The sequence below is a fragment of the Peromyscus maniculatus genome, chromosome 4 (assembly GCF_049852395.1).
Source record: "Peromyscus maniculatus bairdii isolate BWxNUB_F1_BW_parent chromosome 4, HU_Pman_BW_mat_3.1, whole genome shotgun sequence".
Classification (NCBI taxonomy): domain Eukaryota; kingdom Metazoa; phylum Chordata; class Mammalia; order Rodentia; family Cricetidae; genus Peromyscus; species Peromyscus maniculatus.
In genome coordinates this window covers 32,709,197-32,736,323 of record NC_134855.1, presented here as the reverse complement: position 1 = coordinate 32,736,323, position 27,127 = coordinate 32,709,197, and the positions used below count along the sequence as shown (strand labels likewise).

Here is a 27,127-nt window from a genome sequence, read left to right as displayed (position 1 = left end):
TTTCAGGTCAACTATCTTGAAATTCTTCTTGTTTTTTCGTTTTGCCATTCTCTGTGCCTCTTACTTTCTCTCATTTATCTCCAACAACACTTTCTACTAGAACACAGGATAGCCAGGAAATCCCTTTTATAGGAGAGAATACATCTTGATTTATGGGATTGATATATATGTATCAGTAAATTTTGATGAAATTTTAGAATTTTTTCTCCAAACCGATACTTTCCATTAACTCTTTCTAGGCCTGAAATAAGATAAAAGGCCGGGTGTAGCCACCCATGTGACTGCAGCCCTAGGAGAAGAAAGAGACAAGAGAACCACTCCAGCTTGTTGGACACTCCCCTAGCCAACGAACTGCAGATTCAGTGAGAGGCCTTGTCTCCGGGGCTAAGGTAGAATGGGATAGAGGAGGACAACCAGAGTTTCCCTCTGGCCTCTGCTTATATACACTCATAAAGCATGAACACACATGTATTTTTAATGTCATATTCCTTTTTAGAAATATTTTCCTTTTCTATCCCACATCAGATCTACCTTAGTCTTTACTATCCCACTGCCACCACTGTAAATCAACGCAACATCATCAGATGAATATTTTTAAAGTCTCATTGTGATATAATTCAATTTTACAATTAGCTTATTTAAGGCTTTCAATGTTGTATATTTATTACATTTATCTCTAATGCATACAAAGTCTGATTCAAAGTAATAGATGACTAAAAAACAGGAGAAATCCTACTTACTGACTTATGACTCTAAAGCTTGTGGTCGTATATCAAGCTCATTTCTGGTACAGCAAAAAGTATGATGCAGTCTAGAGAAATATGAACTGGGGAGAAGCATGCCCCATTGTACTATGTGTTTGTACATGGAGGACAGTGGACTATGATCAATCTCTCCATTGGGAATTAGAATTACTTGTTACCTACTTCACTGTCAACAAAAGATCAGCAGATGATTTTAAACCTTGCTCTATTAGTGCTAGATAGTAGACTACCCTTAAAGCACACCATAACCATACATATCATCATTCCTGATGAGATGCATTTATAGTATGTGAGTCAAGGACAAGGAAGCTGAAGCTGCAGATTGACTTCATTCTGCTGCTTGAAATTCTTTTCACATTAGTCTTAAGACTGTATGAAAAAACAATGAATGGATTTGCTCCTAACTTCTTTCAGATTAATGACGTGTAGAGTGGATGGCATACTCATGTGAAAATTCAGCAGAAGCCAGGATATTGGGTGACCAAAGCATAAAATCACCACACAATCCTTTTTCTATCTCCCCAACGTCTATACTTGCTAATGGCTATGCTAAGAACTGATGGCTTCAAATACTGTTTATCAGACTATTTTAATAGTTGCCTTGGCAGTGAGCAATCTTGAGGAATTAAGTGAGATGCACACTCCAGGAGAAAGAGAAAAGTTTTTCTACTTGCTATGAAATGGTGAGTCCACACAAAATGATTTCTGACATTGTTATTTGTTTCTGTTGCTGTTATTATTGTTGTTTGTGTGTATGTGCATGTATATGTGGTTCCTTTGGGGTTATACTATTGTTTTAATGCAGCACAATCTAGTTATTATGCAGATATAATTGAGTCTGGTCACAAAGGCTCCATGAGATTTAAGAGCAAGTAGAACACATACAAGTGCACTGGTATGCACCCTACTCACTGTGCCATGAGTTAAAAAAAAAAATGTCTTTTGCTCTAATGTAGGAATTTGTTCTGCCAATATCCATGAAACAGCAACAAGCTAACATATGTAAGCAAATTGTTGCTACATTTTAAGTACATTAAAATCATATTCTAGACCCTTCGTAACCTGAGAGAATCATACACAGACACACACATACACACACACACACACACACATACACACACACACACACACACCAAAATAAAATCAGGCAGTATATAAGTGTAGTTAGGCATTGTCATATGTACAGAAAATTTATAGAAAGATACACTAAATAACATTAGTGTGAAGGTTTGAACAAGAATGGCCTTTCTTGTCTCATATATTTGAATGCTTAGTCATCAAAGAGTGGAAATACTTCAGAAGGATTAGGAGATGTGGCCTTGTTAAAGTGGGTATGGCCTTGTTGGAGGAAGTGTGTCACTGGGCATGAGTTTGAAGTTTCAAAACCCAAGCCAGGTGGTGTCTCTTCCCATTGCCTGTAGATCTAGATGCTAAATTCTTAGCTACCTCTGCAACACCATGTCTGCCTGTGTGCCTCCATGCTCCCCACCATGATTAATGGACTGAACCTCAGAAACTGTAAGCCAGCCCTAATTAAATATTTTCTTTTATATGGTTTGCTGTTTTGGTGTCTCTTCACAGACACAGAACACTAACTAAGATAGAAGTTGGTACCAGGATAGTGAGCTATTGCTGTGAGAGACCTGTCTATGTTTTGGGGAGGACTGTGGAAGGACCTTGGAACTTTGGACTAGAAAAGCCACTGAATGTTGAGCTCTCAGTGGTCTATTCTGTATGAGGTTGGAAGATTAAGAATGTTGTGGGCAATGCAGACAATGGGGGCCTGGCTTATGGAGTTTCAGAGGAAAGTTTAAAGATTCTATCAAGACGATTTGTTATTTTTAAATTAATATTCTTTGTTCTGGTTAGTTGGGGCTTAAGAATCAGCTGCAATTAGGCTGGGCGGTGATGGCACACGCCTTTAATCCCAGCACTCGGGAGGCAGAGCCAGGCGGATCTCTGTGAGTTCAAGGCCAGCCTGGACTAACAAGTGAGTTCCAGGAAAAGGAGGAAAGCTACACAGAGAATCCCTGTCTCAGAAAACCAAAAAAAAAAAAAAAAAAAAAAAAGAATCAGCTTCGATTAACAAGATGCCAGAATCACTAAAGGGAAATATTTGCTTTGCTGGGATAACCGATGCTAGTTAGTTGGAGCTGAGAAATTAGTGGTAACTGAGACGGTAGGAAGAAGTATAGCAGTTGCATCAAAAGACCCCCTCATTTTGGAGATGCCACCACCATAGAATTATCACCAAGCACAGCAATGGTGTAGTGGAGCCAGCCAGAACCTAGAAGACAAGCTGTGTGTGCTGCAGATGTCAGAGCTAGAGAAGCAGCCCAAACCCTTCAGAGAAGCCCAGATTGTTAGTAGATCCCAGACATTGGACACTGAGTTATTAACACTGTTGTGAGTTTGGTTTTGCTTTGATCTGATATTGACCTGCATCTTCCTTCTTGAAATAAGTAAGTATTTAACTTAATGTTGGTTTTTATAAAAGCCTACAGTTCAGAGACTTTGAACTTTTAAAAGAGATTTCGTCCTTGCTTTTATAGTAGTGAGAAAAAAAAGAGAGAGATTTTGGATTTTTAAAGAAGTGGAGATTTTAAAGGGACTGAACTTTAATGTGTTTGAATTTGTAAAGACTGTGAAACTTTAAAAGTTATTTGGGCTTTTAATGTGAGATCTAGGGGATGAATGAGGTTACGGCTTAATGGTGATGTGTTTGTGTGTCAAGTTGACAAAGGGTCAATTGTGCTGGATAGTTTTATGTCAACTTGACACAAGCCAAGTCATTCTGAGAGGAGTGAACTTCAATTAAGAAAAAGACTCCATAAGATTAGGCTGTAGCAACCCTGTGGGGCATTTTCTTAATTAGTGATTGATGGGGACTGGAGGCAGCCCTTTGTGTGTGTTATCATCCCTGCTTCTATAAGAAGCAGACTGAGCAAGGCATAAGGAGCAAGCCACTAAGCAGCACTCCTCCATGGACTCTGCTTTAGCTCCTGCCTTCAGGTTCCTGACCTGTGTGAGTTACTCTACTGACTCCTTTGAGGATGAACTCTAATGTGGAAGCATAAGCCAAATAAACCCTTTCTTCCCCAAGTTGCTTTGGTCATGGTGTTTCATCACAGCCATAGTAACTCAACTAAGAAAAGTTGGTACCAGAAGAGGGACTTTGTGCTGAAGTCATCACTCCCTTTATTCCATTTTGCATAAGGAATAAGTTGTTTTTTTTTTTTTTTTTTAACTTTCATCTTGAAGACTAACTAGACCTAGATGCATTACACTTACTGGTGTTTCTTTTCTCCTCAAACTGTACATTTTGTATTTTATTCTTGAAGCTGGTCTAAAAGCATTTTGCATTATAAGCCTATGGGAGCCAGGGAATGGAATGTGGTGGTTTGAATAAGAATGGGTCCCCATAGGCTCATATATTTGAATGCTGAGTAATCAGAGAGTGATACTACTTGAGAAGGATTAGGAAGCATGGCCTTGTTAGAGTGGGTGTGACCTTGTTGGAGGAAATGAGTCACTAGGGGGTAGGTTTTGAGATTTCAAAACTCCAAGCTAGGCTCAGTATCATTCTCTTGCTACTTCCTGCAGATCCAAATGTGAAAATCTCAGCTACTTCTCCAGCACCATGTCTGATTGCATGTTGCCATGCTCCCTGCCATTACAATAATGGACTGTAAGCAAGCCCCAAATAAATGCTTTCTTTTATAAGAGTGCTCACAGTCATGTTGTCTCTTCACAGCAATAAGACACTGACTAAAACAATTAGTAATCTCTTAGCATTAAAATTGAGATATATTTTCAATTGTGTCTAAAATTTTTTTTTAGGATGTAACAGTTACCTAAAAAGTAAAGTATTATTTTTATGCATCCTATAGAGACAAGCAAGTGTTAGACAGGTATTAACACTATGTAAGGCACTAAAGATAAAAATATGTAAGATAACATACTTGTTGCATTCTGTTAATATCCAGTAAGGATGGGGGTAAATGGGAACACTGGAGTAGGGATTGTGAAGGAAATAGAGGTGAAATGTTTACAAGGTGTGGAACTCTTGTTAAGTGACACTTTCATTACATAATTATTACTATGGAAAGAATGTAACCACAAGGAATAAACGGCTTCATAATGAGTCAAAGAATGGTAGCCTTACAGAAAATATTCACAAGACTGTAGCACACTGGAAACGCCTGGCTGTTTCCAGAGTGGCTTTGAACTCACAGAGATCCAACAGATCTTTGCCTTTGGAAAGCTAGGCCTCTATGTCTATCTAGCGGCTGTTCTGTTTTCTGACCCCAGATAAGTTTATTAAGGTGCACAATATATTAGGGGATACAATACAATATCACCACACAAGACAGCAACATTCACATAAGGAATCAACGTGTGTCATTGTACATTAATCTTTCCACAATAAGTGCACACTGTATATCTACTCTATTGAGATGCTGTACCTGTCGAAAGCCAAATACATCATAAGGTGATTCTACTAGCAATAGATTATTATTAAATGATAAGGCAATTAAGTCTACATAAAGGATACTTATGAAAAGCAATGTATGTCCATCACAAAGATAATAAAATTAAGTTATTTGAAAGAACTCATCAACTTGAAACTTACTCAAAAAGCATTGGTGTTTTTAGTGCCTATAAACATTTATCTTAGAACCTGGCAGTCATGGTTCAAGTTCATTCATTAGTAGTCACCAAGATACAGAAAAATAAAAATAAAAATAAAAAAATAAATCTAAAATGTCCAACTATATATAAAACCTAGAGATTTAAGACAAAACTAGAATGTTAAAAGAAAACAAATGCTTTTATTGAATCACTGAACAATTATACAGTCTTAGAGTCAGTTTCTAGCTAACCTTAAGGCCTCTAAATTTTTCTTGATCAAAAGAAAAAGTAAAGGAATGTATTACAAGTGCTTTCTTAGAAATGTGGAAGGTATAATGCTTATTTCTTACCTAGGTGTTCTCTTCAAAAGAAGTACATTCAGTTATATAAAATAGTGGAGAGTGATCTACAGTACAACATAAAATTATCTGAGTTACTCTGACTACCCTGAATAGTAATTAATGACAGATTCAAAGAAAGAGAAGTTATGAGAAAAAAAAAAAAAACAACAAAAAACAGAATTCTAAGGCACTAAGAAACCCCAGCACCTAAAACAAGAGGGCACAGAAGTGAGCTTTCCACAGATTACTCTAGGGTATACTCCAACTGAATAAATGTAAATAAAAATGGATTCACTTGCTTATGTATTTAAGTAATTGTTAAATAGAACTTATCAATAGGGAAAATGCATGCCTTCTTAAAACTAGCTATAGAAGTGCTAATGGATTATGTATTTAATTGCTTCTATTCAAAAAACCCTCATTAAACATTATACAGACTTACATGTTAATTTGTTTTACTGGATTTTTTTCTTGAAATTTTCCTGATGAAGCTATTATTAATCATATGTTAAGTGCTGAAAAGACAGGCAATTAGAAGGAAGAAGGAAATAAGGAAATAAGGAACTAAATAATTGGAATATTGAATAATTAGTCTCCAATTAATTAACAGCAAAATAGAAGTACTATATCCCCAAAGAGTCAAAATGTGTGTTTTTATTAGCAAAGTAACTTTGTAATATAACATCCCTAAAACTATAACTAGTTGACTAGTCTATATAGTTAAGTATAAAACAGTGCATAATCTAATTTTAGCAAACACAGAAAGGCTATAAGATAAAGAAATTTGCTAAAATGCATGAGGAAAAGAAACATTCATCATGAATTTACAAGATTTACAACTAAAACAGGGACTAACATTATGTGTTCAAGTACATAGTTAGCCAATCCATAAGCATAGCAATTCTTTTCCTATCAGCAGCATCATTTAACTGAAATTGTGCTAAGAACTAAATATTGAAATAAAATTTTGTTTTCAACAAAATTCTGGTTTAGGGGATTCAAAGTGTCTTAGCTAATTTGAAGGAGTAAATGTAAACCAATTAAAAATATATTTTGGGCCGGGCGGTGGTGGTGCACACCTTTAATCCCAGCAATCAGGAGGCAGAGCCAGGCGGATCTCTGTGAGTTCGTGGCCAGCCTGGACTACAAAGTGAGTTCCAGGAAAAGGCACAAAGCTACACAGAGAAACTCTGTCTCGAAAAACCAAAAAAAATAAAAAATTAAATATATATATATATATATATATATATATATATATATATTGGAAAGAAATGGGTTTATTAAAAGTAATAGTTTTTTAACCTACTTTATTTATTTATTGAAAGTCACATGATTTGAATTAGCAATTTTCCTATTGGAAATTCTTTTAAAATTTCCATGTATGGCCAGACAGTGGTGGCACACGCCTTTAGTCCTAGCACTTGGGAGGCAGAGGCAGGTGGATCTTTGTGAGTTCGAGGCCAGCCTGGTCTACAGAGTGAGATCCAGGAAAGGCACAAAGCTACACAGAGAAACCCTGTCTCAAAAAACAAAACAAAAATTTCCATGTTAGAGAAAAGACCTTAATTTCAAGATATTTTAACTACACTGTTAGTTAAAAGTAAATAATATAAGCACATCTAGATATGGTTAATTGATAGTATGCTACATAGCTATAAGAGATATATGAAAAATTTTAGTATCATAAATACTAGTGACAATATAAATAACTCAAGATGTCCCCATTTATTCCTTATGAAGGTAACTGTTTCAAATATATTCACATCGGAGTATTGGGAAAGTAGACAAGGCTGTCAGGGTTTTCTTAACACTACTTTTGTTATAATTGTTTTTTCAATATATAATCCAGAAGTGGTATATATTACCTGATGATAGAGAAAACATACATCTTGTTACAAAATAAATTAGAAAAAGAAAACACTGGTTTATTGATGAAGCTTAAAGTTCGGTGTTATATGGTATTTATGTTTGTGCATATGTGAGAACACAGACAGAGTTCGGATGAGATCAGCAATGGTGCTGGACAAACAGGCTCAAAAGACTGGTCCGTGATTCACAAAGAAAGTGAGAAAAAAAAGCAGAATCCTCCACTAAACAAGGCCAACTTCAATGTGCTTCTAAATTTGTTTCCATTATTACACAATCTTTATGACTCTGAAAATGTAATACTATTAAAACTTTCCATTCTTTTGAAAAAATACATTGCTTTCTAAACCAACATTTTCATACAGGATTAATATTATTACTGTTGTTGTTGTTGTTATTGTAAATATGACCTTTGTTGAAATCAATAGCCCCCTCCAATCCATCAAGAATGATAATCAAAGTGATGGGGCTAGCTTGTATTGTCAACTTGACACAAGCTGGAGTCATTTTGGAAGGGACAGCCTCATTTGAGAGAGTGCACTCACTACATTGGCCTGTGGGCAGACATATGGTACATTTTCTTGATTGATGATTAATATGGAAGGGTCCAGCTCACTGTACATGGTGTCAACCCTAGGTTGCTAGTCCTGGGAGCTATAAAGAAAACAGTCTGAGCAAGCCAGGAAGAGCAAGCATGCCAGTAAGCAGTATTCATCCATTGCCTTTGAAATAGTTCCTACCTCCATGTTCCTGCCAGGCCTGAGTTCCTTCTCTGACTCCCTAGCATTGCTTTTGGTCATGGTGTTTTATCACACCAATAGAAAACAAAACTGAGTCAGTGGTCATAGAAAATTAGGAAGGATACTCACTCTAAGTACTCACACTATTAGAAATCTAAATGCTACTCAACTCCAACTAAGGTTTTAGAAAGAGACAACATAAGTCAATTGATTGTCCACTCATAATATACAAAGACATGCATATTAGGACTACAGAATTTTTCCTTCACAGAGTTAAGGCATGACAATGGAGACACCTGAAAACTACAGCGAATGTTACTATAGAAAAGTGTGACATCCTAACAATAGTATACTATTTCCAAAAGAAAAACTATGGCTGAAATGGTAGGAATGATCAGATTAAAAAATAAAATTATCATACACAAGAGAGCCTCCATGCTAAAGGCAAGCAAGGTGTATTTGATTGTATTCAGGGAAAAATTTAAATATGAAGCAAATAATACATATAATCTATAGTCCATTTATAAATATCTAAACTAGAATGTTACTCCATATGACCTTACTACTATTTCAATATAAGAAGTGACAATCTCAAAGTTTGTACCATTAATATGTCACATTTACAAAGGAGCCCATATCAGACAAGTTTTCTTCATTATTACCCATAAGTGATCTATGCAGAACATGGCTAAGTGGAAGCAGTACATTAAGAGGTTAAAAAGAACTGATTATCAATCTACCTTAGTATACCTCAACTGCTAGGCTTCCATTCTAGAAACAGGATCTTCATACTTGACATTGTGACGGTGAGAAACAATGAGTGAGAAGACAGTTTTCCTCATTGTACTTCATTTTTGAATCAGGCCAAAATCTAAAAACAAATAGCTCACAAATCCTCTGCAAAGGTTTTATGGGGCTTTTTTTAGCTCAAACAGCAAAGATATAGAGCTTCAGGATCAATAACATCTGTTTAGCCCGTGGAAAAGCTGCACTGTTTATATGGCTGAACAGTTATAATATTTCTCTTTGATTTTGATAAGCAAGATAAATGCATTCTAACTACTGATTGGCATCAGAACAAATCAGTAGGTGTGCTTGATTCCAAGATCTCCTGTCTATTAATTTCTGTGAAATGAAAGTGTTCAAACTGAGAAAGAAAATGCTGGTATGATTCTCCTCTTAAAAAAAAAAAAAACATAATCAGTATAAAACCCTCTAGTTTCCCAAATCCATTCAGCTGCACCCCATCAGAACAGCAATCAACTCTTTATTTTGCTTTGTGCTTCATATTTCTGGAGGGTATGTACAAAGGCAGCAATCTAAATCAATGAAGCATATTAACCAGTGCATGAGCTTTTTCTGTATGCCATTTTAATTCCTGATTATTCTATTCTTTTTATATTTTAAAAGTTACATTCTCTTTCAGCATATTTAAGTTATGTCTCTATCATAAGTCTTACATTTCTTGGATTTCCATCCTATGCTGATATTATTTATTTTATTATTATTATTAAGAAATTTTCTATTCATTTTACATACCAACCACAGATCCTCCTCTCCTCCCTCTTCCTACCCCAAGCCTTCCCCCCAGATCTACCCCCATTCCCACCTCCTCCAAGTCAAGGTCTCCCATAGGGAGTCAGCAGAGCCTGTTACATTCAGTTGAGGCAGGTCCAAGCCCCTCTCCCCTGCATCAAGGCTGTGCCAGGTGTCACACCTTAGGCACTGGGCTCCAAAAAGCTGGCTCATGCACTAGGGATGAATCCCAATCCCCCTGGGAACCCCCCCAAACAGTTCAAGCTAAACAACTGTCTCGCCTATCTGGAGGGCCTAGTCCATTCTCATGGGAGCTCCATAGCTATTAGTCCACAGCTCATGGGTTTCCACTAGCGTGGCTCCTCATCTCTGTACATTTTTCCATCTTGTCCCTTGCTTATAGAATCTCTCCTCTCTCTCATTGATTGGACTGCTGGGGCTCAGCCTGGTGCCCAGCAGTGGATCTGTGGATCTGTGCATCTGCTTCCATCAGTAACTGGATGAAGGCTCTATGATGAGAGTTAGGATATTCACTAATCTGGTTACCAGAGTAGACCAGTTCAGGCACTCTCTCGACTATTGCTAGTAGTCTAAGGTGGGGTTATCCTTGTGGATTTCTGGGAACTTCCCTAGCACCCTGTTTCTTTCTATTCCCATGATGTCTTAATTTCTCAACATCCTTAGACATCAGGGAAATGCAAATCAAAACGACTCTGAGATACTACCTTACACTTGTCAGAATGGCTATGATCAGAAACACTGCGCTGGTCAGTGGTGGCACACACCTTTAATCCCAACACTCGGGAGGCAGAGCCAGGCGGATCTCTGTGAGTTCAAGGCGAGCCTGGTCTACAGAGTGAGATCCAGGACAGGCACCAAAACTACACAGAGAAACTCTGTCTCAAAAACAAACAAAAAACACTGAAGGCAGCTTATATTAGAGAGGATGTGGAGCAAGGGGAACACTGTTGGTGGGAGTGCAAACTTGTACAGCCACTTTGGAAATCAGTATGGCAGTTTCTCAGAAAATTGAGAATCACTCTACCTCAAGACCCAGCTATACCACTCTTGGGCATATACTCAAGGAATGCTCAATCATACCACAAGGACACAAGCTCAACTATGTTCATAGCAGCATTATTCATAATAGTCAGAACCTGAAAACAACCCAGATTCCCCTCAACCAAAGAATGAATAAAGAAAATGTGGCATATATACACAATGGAGTATACGCAGCAGCAAAAACAATGATATTATGAAATTTGCAGGAAAGTGGATGGGACTAGAAAATATCATCCTGAGTGAGGTAACCCAGACTCAGAAGGACAAACATGGTATGTACTCACTCATAAGTGGATAGTAGATGTAAAGCAAAGGATAAACAGACTACAGCCCACAGCTCCAGAGTAGCTAGCTAACAAGAAAGACCCTAAGAGGGACACATAGATAGCCCAGTAAAGGAGAAATTGATGATATCTACATGAGCAAACTGGGCATGGGGGGTGGTGATGAAGGGCAGAGAATGGGGGATGAGAACATAAGGAAATGGGAGGTTCGAGCTGCAACAGGGACAGAATGGGAGAGCAAAGAAAGAGATACCATGATAAATGATGATAAATGTTATTAATTTTAGAAATCACCTAGCTTGAATTTTCCATTGAAATTTAAAGTTTGGTTCTGTAGGATGTAATGATTGGTTATTTCATTATGTGTCACTTGTTATTTTTCCCATCTTTCCTATACCCTCTTCTATGTAAAAACACCAATCCCAATATTTGGATCCAATATACACATGCCATTGTACTGAAAATGTTTCTCTTACAAAAGACCATAAGACATTTGCCAAGTTCTTTCTTCGAACAAATACCAAGTGAGGTAAAATTCAATAACATCTTAGAATGGTAATGCCTACAGTCATATGGAAGTACTGAGACTCCAGAAAGGCTCAGTGATAGTTGAATGGTATCAAAGAACAATAATATCTAATTACAGGAAAAGCACTATTTGTCTTTTTAAAAACATCAACATAAACATAAAATTGCTAGATGTATTAGAGAGACCCAAGTCCATGAGAGTTTATAACACAGCACTTTTAGGCAAAAATCAAAGAATTGCTCAGGATTAAAGTCTAAACTGGCTGCTATTTATAAAGAATACTATTCTATATTTTTATTTTATTCCTTTTGTATCCTAGTGCTGCATTTAAAATTAATGTTGTACTAGTCAAAGTACGAACATACACGTATTTACTGATAGCCTTGTTGACTTTGAAGTGTCTATGGAGTTCCTCAGTTAGGCTGCCCAGACACAGGCAAGTATACAGATTAAATTCTAGGGATAGTAACTATAAGGAAGTGGGTAAACCAATGTTAACTAAAGTCATAGAAAGGAAGAAAATATGCTTAGTGAGAGTATGCAAAAGAAAGAGTGCCCCATGGGATTGTATAAAGTACCAATCTGTAAGGAAGAGAAGCTCAAAAATGAAACTAGGCAAGGACTATCAGGGGAAGAGTGATGTATGTGTAGTGTTGAGAAGTCAAAGACAGGATGTTTCTGAATGAGAGAACTGATCAAAGGCATAAAATTGTACTTAATCAAAACCAAATTATTTTTCTACATGAATAAGACTAACTTTGCTGACCTTAGAGCAGCTTCAGACAATCAAACAGGAAAGACTTAACACATTAGACATGAAAAGTAATATATGTGCCATTTTTAAGCATGTGGTTACTAATAGAGACAAGAATTAAATATGGCCAAAGCAAGACCTGGAAAGGGAAAAAATATATGCACACTTGTATGTTATTTTTAGGGCCAAGTATTTTGATATGTTTAATGTCACAAGCAAAATCAGAAGAGAGGAAGAATACTGAACATGTTAAGGAGAGTGTTTGTTTAAATTAATGCTCTCAAACATGTATAGAGAAGTAAGATTCCCCAGCATGCACGAAGACATTGGTTCATAAAGGTAGACAAATAGAGGGAAGGTGAAAGAATCTTTGAACTCTGCACTAGCAGAAAACTCACATCTTCCAACATCCCAGGTGCTGTTCCCTCTGTATATCATGTGTCACAAAGAGTCAGAGAAGTATTTGCTGTCAAATGGTATAGAAAGAAAGAGAGGGTTCTGTGAAGGTTTCTTCTCAGAGTAGAGGATCTCTTCCTAAACTTGCACTCTCTGCTTGGTATGTCCAGTCTTCTTCAAGGCTCATCATGCAGAACAAATGAATTATTCCTTCTCTATCCCTTCATTTATTCCAACACCATCTAAACATAATTAATTTGTATTTGCAATGTTTTGGCTAAGCATATAACTTTACATAGCAGTTCATTTAAAATATGACTAAATTAAGCTGACGATGTGATTCAGTTGTAGATGACTTGCTTAGCATTGGGAGACTCTGAATATCATCCCCAGCACAACAAGTAAGCAGGAGCAAATCAAACATTACATCACAGGACTAAGATCTCAAAGAACTCTTAATGAATGCATTCTAATTATGATGACAATTATATTTCTCTACTAAAAATTATTGCTAAACTCTTGCATGCACGCAAACAAAAACATGAAAGAAGATCATAGTGAAGGGAGCAGAATCCCAGGTAAATTTCATCTGAGCATGTTACCAGAAAAAAAAAAAAAATTGGGGTCATGATTAACTTGAATAACTACTGAAATGACACTCTTTCTTATCTTCCTCTTTTTCCTTTTTTTTTTTCCACTTCATTTCCAATTGGACCCTTCTGTGACCAAGATAGCTTCAAGTTTGACCCTCTGGCTGCTCAACTCAGTGTATGAGGTGGGTTGCCTGGCAACAGGAAAATAGAATGCTCAGCAGCGTGTTTGGTAACTCTATTTTCTGGCTTGCAGGTGGGATATTTGGACAGAATTTCATGAGGTTTTGCATTGCAATTCTGTTTTGTTTCAGCAGGTGTGTAATTAAGTTTACTACTTGTAATGTTATTATTGTGGTCCGCTGCATTTTTATCAGTTTTGTTTAAAGATTTTGCTTTTTGTCAAAATTATTAATGATTTAAGAAAATTTAAAAGTGTTGAAAATTTCCATTCATGATACTCATACATTTTGAGAAGCTCATTATTATTATAGCAAATTTTCAAAATGATTAAAAATCAAAAGGGTTTTGACAAGAAAGAAATATAAATGGGACTTTCTGGCTACCTGTATCCTGTATCTTTAAACAACAGCATCAGAAGAATATAAAAATCCTTTAGTATACTTATACAATTTAATGTACATATATATATATATATATATATATATATATATATATATATATATATATCATAAATCAATTCAAGAATGTTAAAGGTGATGGCAGCACAAATAAACATGCATGTACACCAAGAACTACACACTCAGTATGTATGTTAGTTTTGGAACAAAGATAATCCATATGCTTTTATTATAGAACACAGCATCTTCTGAAAGACTAGAAATTTCTGTTGCATTTAATCAGTTTAACAGCGTAGACTATCTTGCCATATGGCAACCAGGCTTTTACTAATAACTTTCTATTTATAGAAAGGGAGCCCTAACTATCAGCTCAGATGGTCAAATTCAAGAGAGCAGACAGCAGTAATAACCACATAGAACAAATGACACGCCATTTATTTCGGCTTCACCGAATCCCAAGCAGAATGCTCCAGATGCAAACAAAGATTGCATCTGGAAACTGCCTTGGTGAAACATTACACATACTAAAGCAGATACAGAAATCCCCTGCTGGCCTGGCCACTGGGGTATGCACCAGAATCCAATTCACCCAACTGCCTATGGCATGATGGGGACAAAATAAAACAGAACAAAAGCTTAGCAAAAGCTAAGGCACGCTCTAAATGATTGTTCATTGGTAGCTCAATGTCGTTACATTATCTTTTTTAAAACTGGCCAAATAATCTTCATCCTAGAGTGTGAGGGCTTTTTCTGTCAATCTCCATTTGCTTTCCCAAAGAGTTCAACATTGGCCAGAAACTTATTTCCAAACACTGTTATCCCACATTCTATCAAAAATAGCAACTTTCAGAATAAAAATTAAAAGCCAATTTCTAGTACATAAAATCAAGTTATTCAATTAAAACTATTGTTTTATTTCTGAACTGGTAAAACAACTCAACAGAGAAAATCCTTATAAAAATCAAACTTTGATCTCACTTATTTGTTCATATTTAGGATTTTTAGACAAAATAATCCATGGAAAGAAAAAATCACAATATTAAGGTGTAGTGGGAAGCCATTCCAGCTTTCGTCTGGAAGTTCCAACCCCCAATGAGGCTTTGGTAACTATCACGCCTACAAGGCAGGGCCAAGAGAGGACCCTGAAGACCGGAGATCCGGATGCGCCCACTCTCTTGGTTCCTGGACCCTGGACACTGGAGGTAGACGGAGCAGAGTTCTCCAGAGAACACCGCCAGACTGTACTGCGTCATTCCCAGACCCTGCTACCTACCTATCCATTCATTTGTAAGTTATGCCACTAAATAAATCCCCCTTTTTAACTACATGGAGGGGCCTTAATAATTTCCCCAATATTAAGGTGTTTTAAAACTGTCAGATGATACAGGTCAACTCCCTACAAGTGATTTGTTAGCTGAGGGAACTGAGTCCTGGGACCATATGCAGACTTTAACAACTTTTATAACTAATGTAAGAATCTCGTCCCAGTTCTATCCCTTAGTTTTTACATAATTTTATTCCAGTATTACATAAGGTATTACTATAAAAAACTAATTATAACAATATTTCCAATATGAGTCAAGGTATAAAAAATTATACATCTGGGACTGGAGAAATGGCCTGGGGGATAAAAGCACTGCCTGCTCTTATGTAAGACCCACGTTCAATTCCTAGCACACACATGGTAACTCACAACCATCTCTAAAAACAGTTCCAGAGGATCTGAAGCCCCCTTCTGACTCTCCAGGTTAGCAGGCACACGTGTGATGCGCAGACATACAGACAGATATAACATTTATACACATAAAATAAAATAAAATTTTTAAAATGCTGTATCTGAGAATAGAAATTAAGACTGTCAATCCTATTTAAAGTACAAAGTTCTACCCAAGATTTTTTAAAAAAAAATGGTTGTCCTTGTATTCATTAAAATTATGCTAACATAAAATGAATAGAATAAATATAGTGTTTATTAACCATGCTGCCTGTGATAGACCCATATGAAAACCTTTCAAGATAATTATGATCAATGTATTTCACAGCTAAGATTATATTACCAAATAAGAACCTTGATTGATGTCATGTAGCTAGTAATTTATTGAACATACATCATAACTCAGTATTATGCCATGAAAGAAACCATACAGGTATATTTGTATAAACTTCTAAATACAAATTAACCAAATTGCACAATCTCTACACAGAAAACTACAAAACATTAAATAAAATAAATGAAGTTTATATGACATTCATGGATTTTTATTAGTTTGCTTTCTGTTGCTTGGATAAACACTATTACCAAAAAGAACTTGGGGAAGAAAGGGTTTATTTGGTTTACACTTCCACATCACAATCCATCATCAGGGGAAGCCACATCAGGAACTCAAGGTAGAGACCTAAAGCAAAAACTGAACCAGAGACTAAGGAGGAATGCTATTTAAGGACTTGCTTAGCATGCTTTCTTATTACATCCAGGACCATCTTCCCAAGGCAGCACTACTCACAGTGGCCTTGACCTCTCCCATCAATCATCAATCAAGAAAATGCAACCTGATGGAGGAAATTCTTCAGTTGAGGTTCCCTCTTCCCTGGTGACTACAGTTTGTATCAAGTTGACAAAAACTAACCAGCACATATTAAAAGTCACTTATGCCAGTTTTAAAATATGTGATAATAAGATATTTAATAATTAAATAAGCTCCAAAATAGCATCTCGATTTTTTGTTGTTGATTTCAACAAGGAAATTCTAAAATTCATATGAAATGAGGCAAAGTTGATAGGTCTACACATAAAGACACAGTAACAGTCTTTTTCAACAAACATGAAAAATAATTTTAAAGTGATCATACTTATAAATGGAATTATAAATATGAGAATAACTAAGTATAATAATGGTCCCTCTAGAGACCCTAACATATATAAAATTTATGATAACTATGTAAATGAAAATCTGTGGGCCAATGGAAAAAAATTAATATGATCTATAGCAACTTGGTCAGGTATGCTAGATAGGAATTCAGGAGATAGAGGCAGGAGGATCATGATTTCAAGGCTAGTTTGGTCTACATAGAAAGTTTCAGGAACTACATAGTGAGACTCTCTCACAAAAACTTTAACAACAAACTTCTTTAGTAAAAAAATGATATTCTTTGTGGTTTAGGTTAGGGGTGTTTTATTACTTGCTAATTTTGAAAAGAGTCTCTTTAAGTAAACCTAGCTGGCATAGAATTCACTTTGTAGATCAAGCTAGCTTCAAACTCAGACATCCTCTTGCCTCTGCATCCTGGGATTAAGGATATGGATGACTCACCTGGTAAATATTCTATTTTAGAAGGAAAAACTAACTTGACCTCAAAGTCCTTCAGAAAGTGACTGCATAATTATAAAGAGGCATTACAATTAGAATTTGACTACTTTTTTAATCAAAAAAAAGCCTCTTCAAGCTATGGTAAAAGCAAGTGGTTGGGCTGTGATTCTTGGTGCGGAGCCAGTATAGTATGCATTGAGGCCCTGGGCCCTATTCTTGTAAAGCAAAGGAAAAATGAAAAAAGAGGGAGAAGCAGAAGATGGGGGGACAACATGGGAGGAGAAGGAAAAGGAAGAGAGGAGGAGCAGGAGGAGAGTGAAGGAGGGGAAGGAGGGATAAAGGAGGGAGGGGACAAGAGTAGAAGAGAAGGGGGAGGGGAGGAGAGGAGAGGAGAAGAGAGGGAGGCAGAAGAGGAAAAGGAACAGGGAGGAAGGACACGGGGGAGAAAAAGAAGAAAGAAAAGAAGAAGGGAGAGAGGGAGGCAATGAATTATGACAAAAATAGGAAAATCAGAGGGAAGGTATCCCACCATATGTACTGAAGCAGTGCTCTTCACACAGACAACTAATTCTGAATGCTAACAATTAAAAAGTCAACACAAAAGAAAAGTGGACAATATACAATAATATTCATATAAAGTTAAAGCAGAGGTCATAACCACATTCCTCAATAGGGAAATGCAAAGTAAACTCTCATCAGAATGGCTAAAATTGAAAAGACTGATTATACTAAGCTTCAGAAAAAGTAAACAATGGGAGTTTGCAGACACTAATGACAGTTGTATAATTAGTTAACAATTTTACAAAAACAGTCTGGTAGTAACTGCTAAAATTGAAGATTTGCATGCACTAGAACCAGGCAATTCTATTGCTAAGTATATGCCCAACACAAATACATGAGCATGATCAGCAAAGATTTAAAAATGCTCATGACAGCCTAAATCTAGAAATAACTCAGACCCCATCAACACTACAATGAAAAAATATTCTGTAGTATTTTTGTTTAATGGAATATGACATAGGCGATGGAAATTAGGGAACCTCACAAAGCATTAATAAAAGTTACAAATGCATATACAGGAAAGAAATGCTCACATAGAAGAATGTATGTGGCATGCATGGCCATTTGTCAGAGGTATTTTAAGTCATATGATATTAAAATTGTGTAGTAAGGAAAATAGGCTGGGATATTTAAACTGTATTAAAAAGCAAGGAAGTAGTTAATGGTAAAGCCAGAATAATTTCATCTGTTCTGGAAATAATAGAAATGTAAAACACTGGGAGGCAGGAAAAGCAGCTGGAATACAAAGGGCTTCTTCTTGATCTTTGTGATAGCTACTTGGGTTTTAAAAAAAATGTTTTGTCCATTTGATACATACAACATCACAACAAGAACTCAAATGACAATAATTCTGTGGTTAAAATTGATAATTACAATTGTTAATGCATGAGATAAGTTTTGATGACCATAACATGAACTTCAAATCTACTGTATTTTGAAGACAGCTTCCTATTACAGCAGCCTTGTAAAGGTGAAGAATCTGAACAACAGAGAGCTGAATAAATTACCAAGCCACACACACCAGAAGCTGGTTTGCATTAAAGTCAATGCAGCTCTTTCCTCAACAGTGTGATGTGCTCCTTTCCAGCACTAGAGAAAAAGGAGATGGTCCCTAAGATGAGCCTCTAATTCTCCTTGGCAAAATTATTGGTCACTATGATAAGTAAACTAAGTCTGAAATATTGGTCTTTCACGGACCAAAGTATTAAATCTTTAATATAACACTCTAGCCTTGTTTCATTTGAAGTTCTGCTAAGGATGGATAATAAATCATACTAAGTTGACATATTTACTATTCTAATTTATAATCGAGTAATGTCATAAATTACACTGTTCCTGCTGCTAACATACAAGTTAATGTATAGAAGAGACTCATCACTCACATAAGGGATCTTTCTCCCTAAAGGTCAGAAGATTTTTCTCCCTACCCAAGGACCTGTTTAAAGAAGATATAAAGTCTGGAAAATAGGCATCAGACTATTTGGCAATTTGCCTTGCAGCCCAATCAACCTGGAAACATCAATTATTCTTAGAACACTAGTAGAAGAGAAGCCAACTGCAGGCCCAAGAGCTTAACTCAAGGGGCTCCAAAGTTGACTGTGCTATTTTTATACTTGGTAACTCTGACAAGCTGTTTAACTACTGTTTGTCTCGGTATCCTTTTATGCAGAATAGCGAGGGAGGTCAGAAGCATTTAAAACAAGCCTCTTACTTAGTAAGTCCCAACTCCTCTCTAAATGTATTTTCTTCCAAATTTCAGCTAGCCCATCGTCCCTCTCCATTTCCATTGGAATGACCATGGGTCCTGCCATCATCTTTTAATTCTTAGGATGTTGTAGTTCCTGATAATATATCCTCTTGCCTATCACTGCCACAGTCACAATCCATTCTGAGCACTATGTCAGAATTTTATTCAAAGGAAGAAAGAATTTTGTTCACCAGATTAGCACTCAGAAAATATTCTCCCTCCTCTCCTTTTAATTGTCTATCACTGAAGTTTTAATATCTTGTATGGTTACCAGTAGTTTCTGAGTGTGGCTTGAGCCTGGGTTCCAAACTTACCAATCTTTGCTTTACTTGACAAACTCACTTTGTTAACCACCTAACTTGTCATGAGTTGACTATGGTGATGGCCACTTCACTTCTGAACTTCTGAACTTTCTTAGGCCATTTCTTTGACTATCCTGATATCATTTTCTATCTCCATCCAGATCTAGCCCAAATGCAAATGACAAAATCTTGGACCAAAAGCTCAGCATTAGATCTGCTTGCTCAGACCTCCTCATCTTGCTTTAATTTTTCATATTCATGACTTCACTATTCCTTCACTATTTGACGTGGATTTTAAAATTTGATTGGTTTATACCACTGCCATGCTATAACTGTTACTGAGCACAAACTGTTTCTTCAATCTGACAACCAAATTTACTTGAGAATGGTTCTTTCTCCATCCTGCTTCCACCACTGCTTACTGTCTCATTTAGAAGCATCCAATAAGTATTAAATGAATTAAATAAAATGTAATCACTAAGCAAAATCCTTAGATTTGCTTTCCAGAAACCAAATCAGGAAAATAAAACTAGAAGACTCTATAAGTCTTTCAGTCTCAAACCAACAGCACAGAGAGTGTGGATCCTCTGCCCAAGGGCCTGGAGAGATGGTTCAGCTGTTAAGAGCATGAGCTGTCCTCTAGAGGACTTGAATTCAATTCTCAGACTCCAAATGGCATCTCACAACCATCTGTAACTCCAATTCTAGGAAATCTTCTGCCCTCTTCTTGCTTTCAGGGGCACTAGGCATGTACACAGAGCACAACCAAAACATGCATAAACATAAACATAATAAAATAATAATTTAAATGTCTTAAATGTTTGTTGGTTGAGGCAAATGAACATCAAAACATAAAAGGAAAGAAGGATCTTCCATTTTCAGAACAATAATCTTTTAAATACTAATACATTTTTAAAACACCCCCAATAAGCATTGACCGATGTCTGTTTCAAGAACAGAAGCGTAAAATAACTGGAACCAGTAACAGCTAAATTTGATCTGCCAAAGAGAAAGTGTCAATGTGGTCCTCTGGTCTTAAGATGGTGCTGAGAACACGACACAGCTGAAGGTGATGAAAAGAGAGGACGATAAGTCAATGAAAAACCTTGTTCTAAACTTTGTTCTAAACTCCTCCTCATGACATAAAGAGGAAAGGTCACACAAAAGAGGTGGTCGGTCATTTCAACTTCCAAAAGTGTCCTAGAAACATGAGATATGGCCTCTGGCCTTGGAAAAGAAGCTTTTTACATGCAAAGTTTTCTTTAATGATACAGTATATTTTTCAAGGGGATTAGTGTGAGATTGCACATAGCCCTATCAACGTTTAATATTTGACAATTGCTATTTATTTTAGTTGAAATCAAGTCATAAAATATGCATTACTGAAGACCTCTTATATATTGTGAGGTTTGGGAATAGTGTTTTCCATGCAAAGATGTAGCAGGAATCTTAAAAGTTCTTATTAATAAAATCAAACCTGAGCCAGGTATTGGGGTGAACTGGAAGATCAGAGAACCAGAACAAGCCACAGCTTCCTCACCTGGCCAGCTTCTCAGCTGGTCTTGTTTCCTCAGACTGGATGTCTCTATGTCCTTATCCCAATGGCTCTCAGCTGAACTGTGCTGCTAGAAGCCTGAAAGCTTAACCAGCCAAAATGCTTCTAGTTTCTGGTCTCCATGTCTTATATATCTTTCTTTTCTGCCATCACTCCCTGGGATTAAAGGCTCACGTTTTGGGATTAAAGGTGTGTGTCACCATGCCTAGCTGTTAAAACTATGTGGCCTTGAATTCACAGAGATCCAGAGGGATTTCTGTCTCTGGAATGCTAGGATTAAAGGTGTGAGTGCCACCATTTTCCAGCCTCTGTATCTAGTGGCTTTGTTCTCTGACCCCAGATAAATTTATTAGGGTGTACAATATTTTGGGGAACACAATACCACACAAAGAAGCTGACCTTGGATCAACTGTAGAATCTTAGCATTTAACTTTTAGGCTAACAGCATAAAGAAGCATTAGAAGTACAGAAGCCTCAAGCTTCATTCCCATAAAGAAAGATGCAAACTTTCTAGTGTACATTTTCCCCTAAAGTGAAAATAATCATAGCAGATCAGATTCATGATGTTATTAATTGTGAGGTTAACCGTGTTGTTGAATGTGAAATGTATACAATAGACGCTTAATGAATGGTTAATTGTGTTGTTGAATGTAAAATGCATATAATAGATGCTTAATGAATGTTCTCTTGCCCATTACCCTGCAATCTCCATAGATTTGTTACAAGCCCTGGATGACTAGTCCCCAAAAATGTTGGCAATTATTTCTCTTCACTTTTATAATTTTTTTCTGTCTTCCTCAAGATAAGAATTATAGCTTTATTAGTACATCCAAATTGTCATCTTTTCTCTCCAAAAACGCTCACAAACAAACTTTCCAGCCTAGGTATGTAGTAACTACTTAGTTTTACACACACACACACACACACACACACACACACACACACACACACACACAGTATACGCCTATTGATTGTGTTTTGTTTTCTACCAAAAGCTATAATGAATATTTTGCGGTTTATGAAAAAAGATGGAAATTTCGTTTATTTATTTTTTATTTCAAAGAACAGTGCTCACTGAATACCCATATTGTATACTTCTATAACATGATTATCAATTATGATACTTAATGAACAAAAATACTTGAATATTCCAAATAACTGTATAACTACTAGCACTTATTCAACATCTATGTATCTACAGCATATATTAGTTCAACATGAATGAAACAGTCATTACTCTTATACCAATTCTAAAATTACATTATGGAATTTGTCCATTGTCTAATAACTAGTAAATGAGAAGTCTAGGACTTCTAGGTGTTTTGAATCCACAGTCTGCATTCTTAAGTATCTATTAAGGATATCTCATTATTGACCGAGTTATATTAAGAAAAAAATGGATAAATATCAGTTCTGCCACTATTGTATTCCTATTTCTTTTTCTTGGAAATCCTATTCAAAAGCTGTCCCCCAGGTAATCCTCTTTAACCAAACAAGACAGTTGAGTGGTGCCTTGGTCCCTGCGATCTCTACCACACATAACAACATTTAGTTGTGGAGAGTGTCTTATAATATTTATTTTGTTTGTTGAATCTTACTCATGTGATGCAAGTGCGAATATCCCCAGCATGAGTTTTGAGGGGTTTGTTGGTTTGCTTGCTTTAATGAATGAAGACTTGAGAACTTCAGTCATCTGATTTTATTTTATCAAATAAAAATTCAAATTTCTTTCATGAATCTACATTTTTATTCATTTCCTGTTAACTAAAAATTGTATAATTTGGGAATGAAGTGCCACTTGAAATAAATAAAAGAAGCCAATGACATCATAAATAACACCAACAATGTAAACAACAAACAACAGTACAAACCTGCTCAACACTCTAAAGATAACGTTTACACAAAACCAAAACACCAAAGAAGCAATCAGCACATGAGGAAGCTAGATTTCCCACTCTGAAGAAATATTGAGCAAATCATGAAAGCTCTGAGGTTACCAGTTTTCTTATTTAAAGACAGGAGTGAAAATAAGATCTTAAAATGCTGGGGGAAGGACTAATGGTAATGTTTACATATAAAGTACCTAATGTGGAAAAAACTCGATATATATTAATCTGATGGTGTGCTTTTAAAAAAAAATCCATATAGGCACCTGGATAATATCACTAAACTTTCATTCTTTTTGTCAATCAAGATATGAATAAAATCTCACTGAAATCATAAATAAGAATGTTCTAGGTAAATAGCTATAACAGCAGTAAAATCAGTAATTAGAAAACTGGAAATTGCACAACTTAATTCAAACTTATGAACACCTCATTTCCTAGCTTATACACATTTTTCTCTCTGCAATCACGAATGTCAAGAACTGTAAATAAGAATGTGTTCTTTTATGATTGTCTGCCAAAAACATTCAGCATTACTACAAGAGAGTGAAAAACAAAATTACAGATCACTTACTGTATATGGTGCTTGGCTATTTCAAGATGATTTGAAAACATTCATCTTCAAAATACTCCTACAAAACACATCTGTGAAGGAGAAAAATCCAAAATGTAGGAAATTTGACAATGTCACAGAAAAAAAAGGTCTACAAACAGTCACTATATACTTTCATATTATGGAATAAATTTATTTCAAAACACATACTATATATCTAGCAAATGCAAAGGCTGGTGAACAGAAATATTTCCATCTACGTGTGAATATTTTAAATAACTGTCAAGGGTACTCATAAGAGACAAGAATTCAAACTCCATAATAACCTTTAAGTACACAGTTTCCACAAAATATTGATAAAATCACATCAAGGCAACTCTGAACTATAGTATGCTTATAAGTAAATTTATGTAGAGATTTAAGGTGATTACTCAAATCACACAAAATTTTTAAGAAAAATGTTAAATGCACCTTTGTCTAAATATGAAGATCACTGAGTTGGAAGAGAATTCTGCTTGAATTATCGTAAGAATTGCACTAACTCACTTTGTAATTGCATTTCAATTCTAATTGAGATTAATGTACTGAGAAAAATATTGCTTGTACACCTCACAAAAACACACTCACAGATGGCTTCTGCTTTCCACAATGTCAACGTGAGTAGAAAATGAAAGTTATTTAATCAGGCTTTATTAATTAATTTGTTTTAAAGGAATAATATTAAAAAGGCACATTAACTTTGAAGCCAAAATTATTTCTATTTAAGTGACTTTGATGATACTAAGTATACTGTATATTAGAGAAACAAACCACCAACTAATGAAAATTATATCAAGCCCTCTAAAGTACATTATTTCAGAAAGACCAGGCACATTGTAGTTACAAACTCCCTGAAAAGCAAGCTTCTTTAGAGGAATGTTAGTTTCAGAGAGCAGTGGAATTTCTGAAATTTAGAACAAGTGTCATAAGCTGAGGTCTCATCTCATTTATCTTCCTAGAGCACAGAAAAGAGACTTGTCTCTACCTGGCCCATGAACAGATGATTTTGCTTCACTTAACACATAGATTCTGCCAGAGAGAAAAGAGCTAGATAAAGTTATCAGGATTGGAGCTAAATCAAAAGAGTAAACCTAGAAAGAGTTAAGAAACTAGGTTATTTCTGTGAATTTCACTTTTCTGAGTTCTTAGACCTTAGAATAGATAAATTGGTTTTCACATACAATTTCAATAAAATAATTAAGCTACAATAATAAGCATATTGATATACTCATGTGCCTCTTAAGCAAATGCATGTTACAGAAGACTGAGCTGAGCACAAATCATCTGGTTTCTCAATTAGACAGGGCTAGTAGGAGGTGATTACTGCCTCACAGCCAGCCTTCTAACTGAAGTTTCACCTCCCAACACCTTGGGCCATGTGAAGCTTGGGATGGCTATGAATGGAGCCCAACACAAAATCATAAATGCACTTAAAATATTATGAGGGTTTTTGTGGTGTATTTTTATTTTCTGAATCAATTCCATCATTTTCCAGCAAGAACTTTACAGGTGATCACATTAAAACTCAGTTATGTGGTCTTCTAGCATAAGCATTATAGATGATAACAACATAATATCACAATGTCAAAAGGTTAGGCATGTCTGTGATAAGTTGTAAACTGGGTGCATAATCAAATTTGGGTGATGACATTAACCATACAATTAAAAACACAAGCATTAAAGTTTGTATGGAACCACACACAACATGCACAGAAGGAGGAGAAAGAGAAGGAGGAGGGAGAGGGAGGAGGAGGAGGAAGAAGAGGATGAGGAGGAGGAAGAGGAGGAGGAGGAGGGGGAGGAGGAGGAGGAGGAGGAGGAGGAGGAGGAGGAGGAGGAGGAGGAGGAGGAGGAGACCAGATAGCCAAAGGGACAAAGCAGGAGGTGTAATGCTATGTGACTTCAAATATACTACAAGGCTGTAGCAATCAAAACAGTATGGTATTGGCTTAAAAGTCCACACAGACCAACAGAGCAGAATAGAGCACCTTCAAGTAATAAACCCTTTCATCAACAGCCAGCTGATATCAAATAGCAGAAGGACAAAATAGGGAAACCACAGTTTGTCTAATAAGCGTTAGGGAGGGAAACTGGACATCACGCACAGAACAAGGAAACTAGACCCCCATCTCCATGTTATAAATGTCAGCTCAAGATTGATTGCAAACTTAAAAAGTAAAACTAGAAAGTACAGATGCAAAAAAAAATGCACTAGAAGAAAGGATAGAAAAATGTGACAACACATTGGGAAGAACAAGTATTTCCTAAATAAGAATACAAAGGCACAGACAACAAAAGTGACAATAAACAAATAAGGCAGCCTTCAACTTAAAACCCTCTGCAGAGCAAAGGGAAATCATATCAAAGGATCCAATAAAATATCTGCAAAATCCACAGTACGTGAGAAGCTGATATATAGCATATGCAAAGACCTTCACAACTCAAACTCAAAACAAGGAACTAATAATGTAATTTAAAAGTGAATAATAGACTTAAACACTCATTTACCAAAAGTCATAAAATATACAGAACTTTAAAAAGCATTCTATGTCAATGGTCAAGAGAAAAATGCCTATCAAAATCATGAGATATTATCTCAGTCTGGTATGTCTTTCATCCAAAAAGACTGAAGAAAGGAAGAGCAGGAAGCAACATAGAGAAAAGATAGCCCTCACACAGCTGGGTGGGAATGGCAATTAGTATATGCATTAGAGACGACAAAAAAAAAAAAACTCAAAACACAACCACCATATCACCCTGCAATCTTATTCCTGTGTAAATGCTATCAGTTTGTTGAAAAGTCATCAACTCTCTGTGTTCATTTCAGTCTTATTCACATAGTCACAAAATGAGAAAGGAAAAAAACTAGTTCCACTGCCAGGGGCCCCTTAAACAGACCAAGCTACATAACTGTCTGGCTTATGTGGAGGGCCTTGTCCCTTCCCATGGAGGCTCCACAGCTGTTGGCCTAAAGTTTGTGAGCTCCCACTAGCTTGGTTTGGTCGTCTCTGTAGGTTTCCCCATCATGATCTTGATGCCCCTTGCTCATAGAATCCCTCTTCTCTCTCCTTCAACTGGACTCCTGGAGCTCGGCCTGGTGC

The 27,127-nt window shown here is 36.3% G+C and overlaps 1 protein-coding gene across 2 annotated transcripts in view; it reads right to left on the bottom strand.

Moving 5' to 3' along the window:
• Galnt13 (polypeptide N-acetylgalactosaminyltransferase 13) overlaps positions 1–27,127 on the bottom strand; it is a 577,725-nt gene that overhangs the window by 515,136 nt on the left and 35,462 nt on the right. For both annotated transcript variants that reach the window (XM_006974228.4, XM_076569495.1), the window contains exon 2: positions 24,009–24,079. The gene's annotated coding sequence lies outside the window, so the exon portion shown is untranslated. The remainder of the gene's footprint in view (positions 1–24,008; positions 24,080–27,127) is intronic.